Source organism: Hirundo rustica, chromosome 1, assembly GCF_015227805.2.
Source record: "Hirundo rustica isolate bHirRus1 chromosome 1, bHirRus1.pri.v3, whole genome shotgun sequence".
NCBI lineage: Eukaryota > Metazoa > Chordata > Aves > Passeriformes > Hirundinidae > Hirundo > Hirundo rustica.
Window position 1 is genome coordinate 10,100,905 of NC_053450.1, and position 14,779 is coordinate 10,115,683.

Consider the following 14,779-nt stretch of genomic DNA (forward strand, 5'->3'; position numbering starts at 1 on the left):
ATAGGGTCAAGCATCTGAAGCAATTCAAAAAAAGAGGATCAGCTCCATGACCCAATGCAAACATTGTCACACTTCACTGGTTCTTAAAAATCCTGCTTTGCTAACATGCAGGTTGGACGTGTTTCAAGTCCCTAGGAGGGAGAGAAAGGGAAAGGATATTTGTGTCAGAGCCCCCATGTGAAAGACAGCTTATGGTTTTCTACAAATTTGATGGATGTAACCTCAATGGAGATGAAAAAAGGCTCTTGGCTACTTGGGCTCTGACCATTAGGAAGTGTTGGAATCAAGAGAGGCTTTCTAAGCAAAGGCTTGACAAGCAGACATTGACATTCAGACATACTCTCATAATTTGATGAAGAAGGGGTATCTCTGAGGAGTAATTTTACACACACACAAAAAAAATTAAAAATTAGAGATATACAAAAATTAAAAGAAAGAACAGCCCTGAAACCTGGACCACCAGGAGAAACTAACAAATTAATTTTAGGGTGGTCATTGCTTAACATCTACAACACAGTTCAGGAAATAGACCACTGTCCAATACATTGTGTTCTTCCTGAGCCACAGAAAGGTTTTTATTATTCTGGTTAGTTTTGTATTCCTGTGTTCTCTGTCACCTCTACTAAGGCAAACTCATGTTGTGGAGGATATTTTTCCATGAGCCACCTTTCTCCTCTAAAGGTGAAAGGGCATCTGTAACTCATCCTGCAAAGGCTAAATATATAAGCACAGATGTAAGAGTGTATTCACAGAAGTGTTTAGCAACAGAAAATCATCTGAAGATGCTATGCAAGAGTAATCAGTTGATAACATTTCCCAAATAAAACCACTCAGGATAAAAGCAACTTCCTTTTATTTTTTTTTTCCTGTAATGTCAAACTAAAGGATGAGTGTTGCATCAGCAGACTTTCACAACACATTAAAATTCCCAGAGAAACAATGCATCACACATGAAGAGCTTCCTACCAGATTCATGCAGCTAATGAAATTCTACACAACTTCTTCCAGGAAAACGGCTTGTGCACTCTGAAGCTATATCCAGGATTTTTACAAACTGTTCTGCATGATTCATTCAGTGCTCAGTAGATTAGATGTTGCTGAATTCACATGAGTTCAGGTTAAATGAATAAAATTAAACACAGCAGCTGGGGCTACTCATCACTCAAGCACATGACACCTATTGCCAAACCCAAGAGAGACTCAGTGGTGTAATTGCCAGGCTGGGTCAGTGTTGAAGTAAAAAGTGGGACTGTTATAACAATAACTCCATGGATTATCTGTGATCAGAAAAAAAATACCAGAGAGGTTTGTAGTAGATGGCAAACAGCAGCGTTCCAGGAACCATTACAGAGAGGAGCAGCATTTCATTCTGTAAAATTCCATTACATGGAAAAGGATAAGTTGGAACAATCTTGTCCCACACATAACAGTGAATTGAATGGTCTGTGTAAGTGCCACACACACAAAAATCCAGCAGAGATTAGGGAGCACAGATTTCTCTTCCAGTGGTTTCTGCCCAAATGGCTCTTCACAGCTCTGTGCTTTCTCTGTGCTTTGTCAGGACCAGGCACAGGAGCAGAAGCAGAGGAAATTTTTAAAAAAGGAGGTATGTGACTATAGAAAAAGTCTGTGTCAGGGAAGGGCAAAGGCTGGAAATCAGAGTCTGCCAGGCACAAGCAGGGCTGATTTCACACTACAGGAAAGAAAGAGATGACAGCTCTGGGCAGTTCAAGGCTGTTTTATTCATGTTAGGTCAGGTTCCACAACAAAGGTCTCAAGCCTATATCCAGTGCAGGCTAGAAATATTAACGTACATCAAGAGGAGTCAGGGGAACAATGTGACTAGCACAGCATCTGGCTTGTTTGAACTTTTCTACTCTGCAAGAGCAGGAGAGAAGAGAGTGGCCTTTGGCTGCAAGACTCACACTCAGAATTTCCATTCTACAGCAAGATACCTTCACCACTCAGCACCCCACCCCTGGCATGTGCATACTCATTCTTTGTTTTGATAAGCAAATCAGGACGTACTTTAATGTATTATACCTGGGGGAATTTGAGTCAGTACATTGAGCTGAGGTTCCAAGAGGATGTAGTTATTTTTGACGCCACTAATTTGTTTTTTGTTTCTCTTCCAAAAAAAAAAAAAAAAAAAAAAAAAAGGCAGCTAGCATTGAATTTTTGCCTGTTTTCCATTCTAAATCACCATTTATCCCCTTGCTCAGCTGATGCCACTGGAAACATCAGAAAATCTTTATCTTGCAAACTATCATAAAGAATAGAGAATCATAGGAAACAAAAATAACTGAAGAGGATATAATATCCTTGTCACTGTATTCTGTAATGCTCAAGCATTTGACCCCTGAACTGGCAAATAGCTCTGCCTCACAATCACCTAAGGATGCACATGCTCAGATTCCATCTAGGGTCCAATTCACAGGGTGCAGTACAAACCCTCTGCTCAGCCATTATCCACCTGGAAGCATCTAAAACTCTGCACATGACTCAGTTTTCACCTAGGAAGTAATCTAAAATCCACCTTTATACATGGAAATGCATTTTTCTTTCAAGATAAGAAATGAGAAGTCATAAACAAAATTTAAAGGCTTCAGAAATCAGTTGATCCTCACTTAAATGAGTAAAGAAGTTCACTCAGAAATCTGAACTGTGCCCAGAATGAAGGAGCGGCCACACATTCCTCTAAGACTCACTCCTGTGGGATGCTGAACTTGGGCATTTGTGACTATAACAGGGAATTACAGAAGGAGGGTGACAATGTCCCCATAAGCCATCTCTCTAGTGTGCTCCAACTGAAACAGTACATCATAAGAGTTCAAGTCAGTAACTGATTGTTCATATTAGCAGTCATACAGAAGTACCCAGAACCATTTCCCCCCTGTTCAGACTCAGTCTTTAAATGTTTCTTAATTTCCCTGCTATTGTAGTACAGGCTTGAGGCAAGTCTCAGCTCTGATTTCCAGTTATTCATCCCCTAAGAACAGAATGCCAAAGATGGGAGACTTCATCAGGCTCTTTTAAGCAAAACTTTAGAAATTTTGATGGCAAGGAAACATGGGGATCCAGATGCCAAGTGTAACCTATTATAGCTTTCATGGAGAGCTATTTTTAATGTGACCAACTCAGCTGGCATGAGTGAAGCGGAGCCACGGAATAGAAAGGGCCCTTCTAATGCTAAGCCTGTCACATTATACAGCCACACTGGGTCTGGAAAGAAGGAGAGGGATCCTCCACAAATAGTAAATGTCTCACAGCTTAAAAAATCACTGCAAGCCTTTCATTTGAAACAACTACAAGAAGAGTACTGAGAAGGCTGGAACTTTGAATATCCCTAATTCAGCAAGCTGTCTCACTGGGCTGGGAACGTGTTGAAGCTTGCTATCCTGGAGTCTAACATGCTTCCTCTGTTTGTTTGTTCACTCTTCCATGATCTTATACCTGCTTTATATAACAAGCACACAGGCACCTTACACTGCCGGCTGTGTGTAGAAGATTTTAGCTGCCACTCCAAATTGTAGCTCAGCTGGTACTTTTTAAAAAGCTGCAATATTCTCCTCTCAGTTTTCAAAATCCCCCAAGGGTATATCTGGCATTTTGGGGCAAAAGATACTGCAGAGCATCCAGATAAAGCAATTTTGAGTGCTTTTGCATTTTTACAGAAGAAAAGTGTTAAAACCACACCCTGGAAGATTTTCACTAGAGCCAAGCACTGTCCTCAGATATGTCAAATACAGGCAGCAGTCAGCTCCCCCACAAGACCTGCCAAGACTCATGTGCCAAAAGTGAGATTCACATAGCCAAATCCTCCTCCTCCAGATACTGCTCCTTCCTGGCACCTCCTCCTGTGCCTCCTGCACTTACAGCACAGCCCCTCTCTTTCACTGCCTCCCTCCTGCTTCAGGACCAGGTGAGTGTTTGTGGACTACCCAGTCTGCTCCATCTCAACGATGTGGCGCCTGTCCATGAGTGTATGTGCTGCAGGGATTTATTTTTTTTTTTCCCCACTCAGGACAGTCGCTCACTCTTCATTGAGTCTTTCCCCATGATTTGACAGCAGATAGCACTGCCTTCTGCCTCCACGATAGGTCTGCATTCATTTGCTGGAGATGATGGCTATGACGGCTTTTCCATCTGCGGCGTTACTAATCCTATTTCATTCAGGTTAATATGTGGTAAATTTTGTCAACTCCATCTCTCCTGGTAGCAGACACAGGCCAAGTGACCAATGTTAAGGTGTGCAAGGGCCTAGGGTTTTTTTTAACTAAGCCTCACATCCTAAACCACTGTGCAAATTTAAGGCCAGAGGGGTGGCTCTGGCTATCAGATCTGACCTGAATGATGCAAGACACAGGAATTCATGTGGTCATTTCCTCATTCAGCACTGTCATGGGTCATCTGTCTGTGCAAGAAGTGAAAAAGGAACCATATAAATCAGATGATTTGACCATGGGGAGGTATCAACACAGCAGGGAAACAGGGTGATCCATTGCTCCAACTTCTGCCCTCTGAGACTGCAGTTAATTAAGTTTAATGCTCATGGATAGAAGCAGCTGCTTCAAGATACATCCCCCCAGCTCTCAGAGTACAAGGGGGAAATTCAGGATGGCTCCTGTGTGATCCTGCTTTTGGCAGCTACTTCTGATAGACGGGAGGGTGGGAGCAGATGAGGAAGCAAGGGTAGGCTGGACTACTGCCCAGGGGCAAAGGAGTTCATTCCTTCATGTTGTTATAAGCACAAGTGGTAATTACAGGATAATTTGGATTGACTTTCAAACTGCACTAAAGCCCCTTTATTCAGCTTTGGCAACATAAGGTGACCTTGCTGAGGGGACAGCTCAAGAAGTGGTGTGGCAAGGGCATGGGTGAGGGAGAACAAGCTCGCCCTCTCAATGCAACCTAAAGGGCAGGGTCAGGATGAAATATATCCAAGTTCTGCTGGCTGCTGGTCTCACCCTGAAGCAAAACAGGTTTGCTGTTTGGTCTGGGATGATAGGCTGAGTTGTGGTCACTGGTGAGCAGAATGTGCCAGTGACAGAAGGGGATGAAGTGCAGCAAACATGACCCAGTGCGGGTCCAGTTCCTGTTGCAGTGACCCAGAACAGAGCTGATGTAGGGTAGTTTTGCCCCACTTTGGTTGGGCAAGCCTAGAGGAAGGCTGGAGGTGGAGGAAGCTGCAACTGCAGCCCAGAGTGTTCTGGCTAATCTCTTCTCAAAGCTGCTCTAAGATCTGGACAGCCCTAGGCTGCCTAGGAGCAAGGGGAAGAGGAAAGGTTAAAGAAAGGCCTGTCTGTCTTCTTTCTTCTCTCTTGCCCCAAGCATAAGAAGCAGAATTGGGCCTGCTGGGTTTCTACAAGCAGGGCACATTTCTTTAGCAGCCCTGACTCTCTGCCCCATAGAATCATGAAGTTGTTTAGGTGAGAAAAGACCCCATAGGATGGTTTGGAAGAAAATGCATCTTTTGTCGTGCCTGAAGGGTCGGTGTGTCAGGATCCACCCCACCCAGATCCCGGTCAGAGGCCGTGAGTTATGGGAAAGCAGCCACAGGAGACTCTCGCCGATGCTTTGGGGGTCCAGTGACCAAAGATCTGCTACCCGCTGGTTCTGTTGTTTCATGGGGGAAAAAAAAAAAACAAAAAAACCCCCAAACAACAACAACAACAACACAAAAAAAAAAAAATAAAAACACAAACCAAAAAACAAAACAAACAAACAAACAAAAAAAACCAAACACCACCAACTAGAGCAATTTTCTTTTCATTCTACTTTTAAGGAGGACTTTGGCGAAGGAAAACACTAACTGAGGCCTTGCCCGCGCACTCCTCCCCCTCCTCTCGCCGCCCTGTGCGCGGGCCGCCGCGGGCGGAGCCGGCGGGCCTGGCGGGGCCGTGCTGCCATCCTGCGGCCTGCCCGCGCCCGCCACGGCCCCGGCCGCGGCCCCGGCTACGGCCCCCGCCACGGCCCCCGCCCTGCCCGGGGCCGCGGCGTGCTCGGGGCGGGGTGAGGAGCCATTCTGCCGAGGGAGGCTGCGGGGGCCGTCCCCGCTGTCCCTGCTGCCCTCCGCAGCATCGCGGGCAGGCAGCATGGCGAGGCGATGCACTCTAGCTCCCGGGCGTCTTGGTGCCCCTTTAACTCTCCTGCCCAGCTTCCCTCCAGCAAAGGGCTTCACAGAAGGGAAAGGCGAGCAAGATTTCCCTGCTTAGGTCCCTTTTCTCTTTATTTTCCTTCCTCCCCCTCTGTTTAGAAAGGATGGGCAAAGACTTGATTTGGAAAGATTTGTAAGAATTTTAAAAGCTCTTTAAGTGATGCGACAGCGGTACCCAATTTATCTCTCCTCTTCAAAGCTAATAATCCTCCCAAATCATTTAGAGTTTAGCAGCTGTGGAGATGGCACTCAAGGCAAGTTGAGGCGTTTAAATACAACACCCGAAAAATCACGGCCTAAACATTGATCCACAAGCACTCCCCCTATTTAAAGTCTCTCGAACAGAACCTTAGAATGTCTTGGGTCGGAAGGGAACATTTTAGATCTAGTCTGCCCCTCCTGCCATGTGCAGAGGGACATCTCTCACAGATCAGGCTGCTGAGAACTTTGTCAACCTCACCTTGGATATTTCCAGGTATGGGGCACCTACAACCTCTCTGGCAACCTGTGCCTATGTTTTACCATCTTCATTGTGTAAAACTTCATTTTTACAACTAAAAAACCTAAACAATAAGTTTTACAACTAAAACTTCTTTTTTACAACTAAGTGATCCCTCCTCAGTTTAAAACCATTGTCCTTTGTCCTATCACAGCAGGCCCTGATAAAATTTGTTCCCATCTTTCTTAAGGAGTGCAAGTCAGTATGCAGTACAAGCCTGCTAGAACCACATGTATGGTGGTGACATACATTCCAGCACTGGAGATGGGGATACCAGCTCAGGTATTCCTGCCCCATCCTGCCCTCCACCACTCAATCCAGCCCTTGCTGCTTTCATGTCAGTTTGACCCTTAGTTCTGTCAATCTGTTTAAATTTCAAATAGGTTTCTTCCTTTACCCAAGTCACCAGGTAACTGCTAGAAACAGCAGCTTGATTGAAGAGGTGATAAAATGCATCAGGGCAGGAACTAAACTGTATTCCCACACACACAGTGTCTGCTACATGGGTCCCTGTGGGAGCTTGCAGTGAGGTACAGGATGGTGTTCTACCACAGGGCTCCTAAGTACGAAGGTCTTTAAAGTGGCAGATGTCCAGCAGCAGCTCAGTACCCTGAGCTGTCTACAACTTATGATCCAGCTTTCTGTCAGAGAAAGCACATCTTACTCGTGCAGATAAGGTGACAGCTCCCACCTTCCCTAGCAATGTAAGGCAACAGTCAAATGGATCTTGGTGTGCACCTCAAGAGTTCTGCATGACACTATGGATGTCAGCTTTACCTGTAACTGTAAATACACACATGAACACTCATTTCTGATGGGCCAAGATCTTAAACAGAAGACAATGTGGGCAACTGAGGTCAGGGATTTTCTGTGACTAAGGAATAAAGAAGAGGGTTGTGGGGTTTTTCCTCTATCTGTGAACACTGTATAGTTTTTATGAGCAAGACTGGACCTGGAGAGTGACAAATTATAACTGCAAACTCCAGCTGATATGCTAGCAAATTCCATCATTATCATGTATGAATGTAGATCAGGGAGGAAAACTCAGGCACATCAGCCAGATCAGCCAACGCACCAGCTAACAAAACTGACTCAACATGAAGGGAAGGAAGCCTCCATTATGGGGAGCAAGAGGGAAGATGGAACAAGGATATTTGAGGCCATCAGTTGTGCTGTGGGGCCACTGGTGTTTCAGGGAGTGGAATTTGCTGGAGGTGAGCTCTGCTTGTTACAAATACCAGATGAGTATATTGTAGCCCTACATGGGACTACAGCAAATTGTGCCTTATTTTACAAGCCCTCCATGAGGAGGGCACCTTGATTGATGCTTTGAAAGGACTCTGTTATCCAAACACTGGGTTTCTCTGGACTAAAAGTCTTATGAAGCTGCAGTCTGAGATGGTTTTTTTGTTTGTTTGTTTTACATTTTCCTTTGCTTGTCAGTGCTTGGTGATGAGGGACTTTGAGATCTAGATCTGAGAACTCCCAAGCAGTTCAAAATGCAATATGAATTCATATGGAGAGTTTTCAGCTAAGATGAATTATGTTTTGTACTTATTTTGATGAGAACCCTCAAAATTACTGCCTTTCTCTTCAGTGTCTCTGGGGGCTTAAATGCAGTGTGGTACATTGTTATTTTCCCCCCTCCAAATGAGTGGGGAAGATTGAGGCCACAGAAGATCATGTTCATAATTAGGCTCATCCTCCTACAGCAATTTTCCTGTGAGCATTCCTCTCCCATTTTCATAGAGGAAGTAGGGAACACCTTGAAGCAAGCAGAGATCTAATGAGATCACTCCTCTTCACAGTGTCAATGGCAATGAAGGAACCAAGGGTTTAAATGTCTCATCACCATCTAATCTCATCTGATCTTTGGAGATGACCACATGGAAATACATGGAAACCTCTAGCCCTGCTGAATTCAACAGGAAGAGTGAGGGCTCTGTGACTTCGGGAACATACAGATGGGTGACTATAGTTTTTTTATTTCTGTTCATTTTCAAATGCGTGTAGCTAAAATTCTGCTGATCCCAGTTCTGAGATTTCTGTCTGAGAAACAACACTGTCACATTTGGGAACAGGAGAACAGGACACCCTACACCACCTCAAATGGGCTAAGGGAGGGGGATGTTTCGCCACCAATTTTCTCTCCTACAGCCAGTTAACTGAGGTTCTCAAGGGCCTGGTGATCAAAAGGGAAGTTAATTGTGTGGGTTTATGTCAAAAATTACCCCCCTGTGCAGTGTCATTCCTTCTGCCTCTTCCCATCTCTTCTGTGCATCTGAGTCTGTTCTCAAGCCCTTTACACCCCACTTAATCCCCCCTCCTCTTCTCATGGTAAAATCATCTTCCACACCAGGCTTCAGCTGTTTCTTGGAGCTTGTCTGCTCACATCACTGAGCAAGGGATGAAATAATGAAAATTACAAGCTGTGGAAATTTGATATCTCTGTTCTGTAATTACTGCTCTCTGAAATCTGAGAATATATATTTACTTTAATATTCTTGCAGAGGAGGGAAGTATCCCCAAGGCGTAAAGGAAAGAGACAGAACTAGGAAGAAGGAATAGCATGAAACCATTTGTACTTGATTAAATGTTATATAGAGTAGTGAGTGGATCTTTCCTTTAAGGCTGACACAAAATCACAGCACTGAACTCATCTTGGTACTTAGAAGCAGTTAACACTTCTTCTTTGCAATGTGCATTTATATATAGTAATTTGAAAGTGAGGAGTTGTCATCTTCTGCTTTCCCAACACATAATTACCAGTGTTTGCAGTTTCATGATGATATGTTGGCATTTTCCTTAAGAGCGTAGAACCTGAAGTCTTGTAAATGCAGTAAGAATTGTAGTTGTCAGTCATAAAATAAAGTGAAAGAAACTCCGTTTACTGGTCTTGAAATTATGACATAAAGCTAGAAAATGTGATTGGAGTAAATCCTTAAGGGTTGAAATCTGAAGTGAATTAAAATATCTGCTAGAATTTGTTTTGAACTTGTATAAAACTTCTAAAAATGCCATGATTTTGAGAAAGCAAATTGGCACATGCTATGTCAAAACTACTATTGCTATTGCAATAATATCTAACCTGTTAGCTGCTATATAAAGCAAAGTCAGTCTCTGCCATGAAAAGCTTAGACTCTGTCTTCTATGTTTTTACTGTTCAGATCAAACCATAGAATAAACATGAATGTCAAGTTGAGCGTCAAGTTGACCAGGACTAAAGGACTAAGGAAACTATGGCCTTCATTAGTGTAAATCTTCAATGTTTTGTTTTGCTGGCCTTCCAAAACTTGTGAAGGAAAATGTTCAACGTCTTTCCAGTATTGTGTGTTTTTTCTTTCTTATAACATTCTTCCACATATGTGTTCATGGTGTCTATTGTCTTCCTGGCTCTATTGTCCCTTGGATTTCTTTAATGAAGGAAAAAAAAAATTAAAATTGCATAATCAAAAAAATGCTGCTCACAACAGTGTTGTGTATCGGAATGAAAAAAACCTTCTTTTTCTGTTCTACCGAATCTAGTTCAAGAGTCATTGCCTTCATCTGCTTCACTCTTCACAATAAATATAATCCTCATTGAAATATCAGTTGAGTAACAATAAAAGTCTGGCAGCTGACTTGCCTTCACAAAGGCAGCCAAATCAACCTCCCAAGATTTTCTCAAATTCTTTTTTCCTCTCCAGGAAAATTATGCCCTGAAGTAGTACATCTTGAGGGATTTCAGAATCTTATTCTTTGAACTCTCTCATCCCTGGTAGCTTGGTATCACAAAGGCATGATGTATTGGTTTTACGTTCACTAAATTCTGCTCTTAGTACTTACTCTTTTTCTGTGGGAGAGAGACGAGGAGAAAAAAAAAAACAAAACAAAGCAGGCTTAAGTTTAAAAATTAAAAAATAGTTTATTAACACACACTAAAAGAATAGAAAAAAGAAAGTTGGAAAAAAAACTAAAACAGAATGAAACTTCAAAAACACTGTTCCCTTACAAACTGTTCACTTTCTTACAAAACAACATAAAGCGACAAAACTTGTAATTTTCAGCCAGTTTTACTATCTCATAATAGTCTTTCAGCAATTCTTTAGGGTAAGAGTCTCTCTTAGAGTCACAGATCCTACTGACAACTTAGAACAGTTCTCTTGTGGGTTTAAAACTGTTAGAAAAACAACTGCCTGGAGAAACCTGCTTTTGTGACCCCTCTCGGGAGCAGTTTCCCAAGCTGCTTATGGGTCATGGGTCTTAGACTTTTGCATACTGGGGTGTCACCTTTTAAAGATGAATAACTCCAAAGCAAAGGATTCTTCATCTCAAGGTACAGAGATATCTTCTCACTTCTTCACTGGCGCAGAGGGCTTTTCATCTTTATCTCTGTTTAAGCATCTTATAGGATTAATATTACTTAGTCCGTCACAAACACCTTTGCTCAAATCTACACACAAATCAAAACAATCATCTCCCCAAATGCTTATCTTTCCCATGATTTAAAGGAATGAGCTAGATATAGAGTTCATTTCCATGGCTCAAGTAAGAATGGAACAACCAATTCTTCAACTCTGTCCCAACAGTCTTTTCACTCTTGCTCTACTGACTTCATGCTGTTTTTCTTTATGTTCACTCTGTCCTTTCTTACTGTCTCAGAGAAGGGCCAAGCTCTGGAAGCTTCATGTTACTAAGAAAGAGTTAAATCTGCTCAGAGTCTTTGTCTCTCCCTCTGTAGCTCGTGGTGTTAGATGTTCAAGGCCGTGCTGGTGAGGGAGGAAGAACTCACGGAAACATCAGAGATCAGAGCACTCAGGCAGTCTGGAATCACAAAAAAACAGGCAGGATCATAAATGCCTTCTCAGCCCACCCCTCAGTGTAAATCGGGGTGGCCTCAGCTTAAATGGTGCCCATAGCTCTTATCAGGGGCCCAGCAGAGATCTCTCCCTGCTCCTGGGAAGTTTAGAGAAGGTAGTTATTGTAAAGCAGCAACCTCTCCTTCCCCCACCCTTCCTGGGAGCCGATGGAATCTGGCCAGGCCTCAGGCCAGCTTCCCCACCAAAAGCGGGGAGCAGCAGGTCCATCTCGATGTTACCTGTCTCTCTCTGGCCAAAGGAAAGAAGGAAAAGGCCCACCTACAGGAAATCAAGGGGTTTTGTATGGTACTTCCCAAAGTCGTAGCAAACAATTTTCAGCGGTGAGAACAGATGCCAATATTCCAACTAACCCTCTGATAGGTCCCTGTCCTTTCTAAAACAATTCCCAGGTCCTGACCCGGAGAATTATTCTACATTCTTCTCTAACTAAAAAACCAAACTGTACTAACCCATAACACATGAGAACCAAAATAGGGAACATTCTAGAGCAGAAAGTAGAAGCCTCTGATTGCCAGTGAATAATGTCTGATGTATTTCAGGGAGAAGCCCATTGTTCAAGCTACTCTGTAATGCTCTTACCCTTGTGCTCGGCACACCATGAGGAGTAGGGGCCTCAGTGGATGCTGTGTCCTGTGTCACCCCTTCAGTACTTCTGTAAGCGCTAGAAAGACTTCATGAAGAAGTGCCTATGCAGAAAATGTTCTGCATATGTTCCAATTTTTCCTCTTCATTTATTAATCATATGAAAGGAGAATATGTTTTCTCTTTCCCAGTTTCCTTTCTCTCACTGTTCCCAGGACATTCACAGTCCTAGCCAAGTAATTAACACATGCAGTTGATTTAATTTCATGTTTGTTTGCTGCCTGCTACAAATTTCCCCTGTAAGCACTAGGCCATCCCTAGAGGATATAGCTTTTGTTACAGCTTTTGCTTTTATAACCTTCTGTTGCTATTGAGATTTTTTAAGTTATTAAAAAGTCTTACAGACCAAAAGTTAAATCTAAGCGATCTTTGAATTCTGCCTAAGTTAGACCTGGCCCCACAGGTGTTGAGGGAATTTAGCCAAAGTACTGAACTCAAAATCTAAAAAGAAGGGGTTTTTTTTATTATTATTATTATCTAGTCAATAATGTTGTGAGAAATTTTGGATTTTCTGATATTCTGGCTTGCCTATTTTTGAAAGTTATCTGAAATTTGCATGAAGTTTTTTACAGCCCTGTCTAAAACACATTTCTTGTGCCTGTACTCATCATCTTTCACCAGAGAATGAGAAGCAAATTATTTTAAATGCAATATGTTTCTGTCTGCTTGTAGAATTATCTCTTTAGTTTTAATTACAAAAATCTATCATTCACCTTTGAATGAAGGCTAAAAACCAGATATCTATTTTCCCTCTGTCATAAGTGCAGAGAAAACAGACATTTCCAGAGAGAGTTTCTGGTCACCAGCTATAGCTACCTACATTCCAAGGCCTGTAGGGATTATAGATGAGAAAAAAACTGGGTGCTGAACTTGAAGATAGCTGAAAAAAAAGGTGAGATGAGTCATATCACAAGATTCTTATAGCATCTGCAGCTCATACCCACAGCCAGACTGTTCGAACAATTGGTCCTGTTTGGAGTAATACAAGACGCTATTTGTACCTATTTGCATCTAGAATTTTTTTCATCTGTGGACTGATGGAAATAAAACCATTTGTGGGATCTTTCCTAGAGCCTTCACCTGCTTCTGAAGTGATGACAGCAGTAAGTCAATGAAATCCAGCACACCCCAAAGGCCCTAAGGGTTTTGATTTCACTGTCTAATCCACACTTAGAATGTCTAAAATAACACAGTGAAGAACAAGATTGTTATAAATGGCTTACTACATCCTCCTGCCACTTCAGCCACAACCCTCATCCAAGATAAACCTGAGAGATGCAAGGCCCAAACAGCCACAGGTCACTTTTCCACCCCCTAGCCCATCTCATTTCTGACAGAAGGAAGTTTACAAGGCAAGTTAAGCCCACACTGGAAGTTCCCTCTCTGCTTTAGGGCGTTGGATAAGCTTTTGCAGCTGCTCTGGTCCATCAGAGCAGAACAGAACAATTAGGGTCTGTATCTGATGGATCTTTGTGCAGGGAGAGTCACAGTTAATAGAATCATTTTTGTACATAAGATTCAATACTTAATCCTGACCTTATTTATATTAGTCCTACAACCAATAGTGCTTCTACCTGCAATAAAGCCACAACTGGTTTTAATGTACATGTGATCTCAGAGTCATCAAAATCAATTGTAAAAAACACCAAATAAATTACTTTCCTGACTAACTAGGATTACTCTGTATTCCAGTTGCCCAGGCTGAATACCTCTCCACAAAGACTCAGTGTAAATTAAAAGCTCAAGAGAAGCTATTCCAATCAATTAGATCAATGACACAGCAACTAAAACTACACTAAGTAGGGCCTTTATACAATAAACTACGACAACTAGGAAAGGAGTTGTTTGATTTTATTGGGACATTGATTTGTGAACTAAAGTTTCCCTAAGTTATCTACTGTAACAAATTGCAATAGCTACTTTAGAGACATTGCAATGCTCTTCTGGCTCAGTGATCTAAAAAGTATTTCTAAGCTGTAACCTTGAAAGAACCTTCTTTAGTCACATAGCCACAGCAAAACAGACATTTAGTGGACTACCTTTAGTTGTAATTGTTACTTTGCTTGAACTTACATGTATTCCACCTGAATGGGTTGCTGACCTTTCCTCATATTGAGTATTGTAGAATCATTGAATGGTTTGGCTTGGAATAGACCTTAAAGATCAAAACCCCATGGCATGGGCAGGGTACCTTCCACTACATCAGGTTGCTCAGAGCCCCATCCAGCCTGGTCTTGAACATCTCCAGAGATGGGACCTCCACAAAATCTCTGGGCAACCTGTTCCAGTGCCTTATCACTCTCGCAATAAAGAATTTCTTCCTAATATCTAATCTAAACCTGCCCTTCTTCAGCTTAAGGCATTCCCCCTTGTCCTATCACTACATTGTGAAAAGTCCCTCTCCAGCCTTCTTGTAGGCCTACCTTCAGGTTCTGGAAAGTTCTGTGAGGTCTCCCCAGAGCCTTCTCTTCTCCAGGATGAACAGCCCCAACTCTCTCATCCTCTCATGAGAGGTGCTCCTGCCCTGTGATGGACTTAGTGTCCCTCCTCTGGGAACAAGTCCATTTCTTTCTGGTGTTAGGGGCCCAGAAGGTGGATGCAGGACTCTTGGGTGTCACAAGG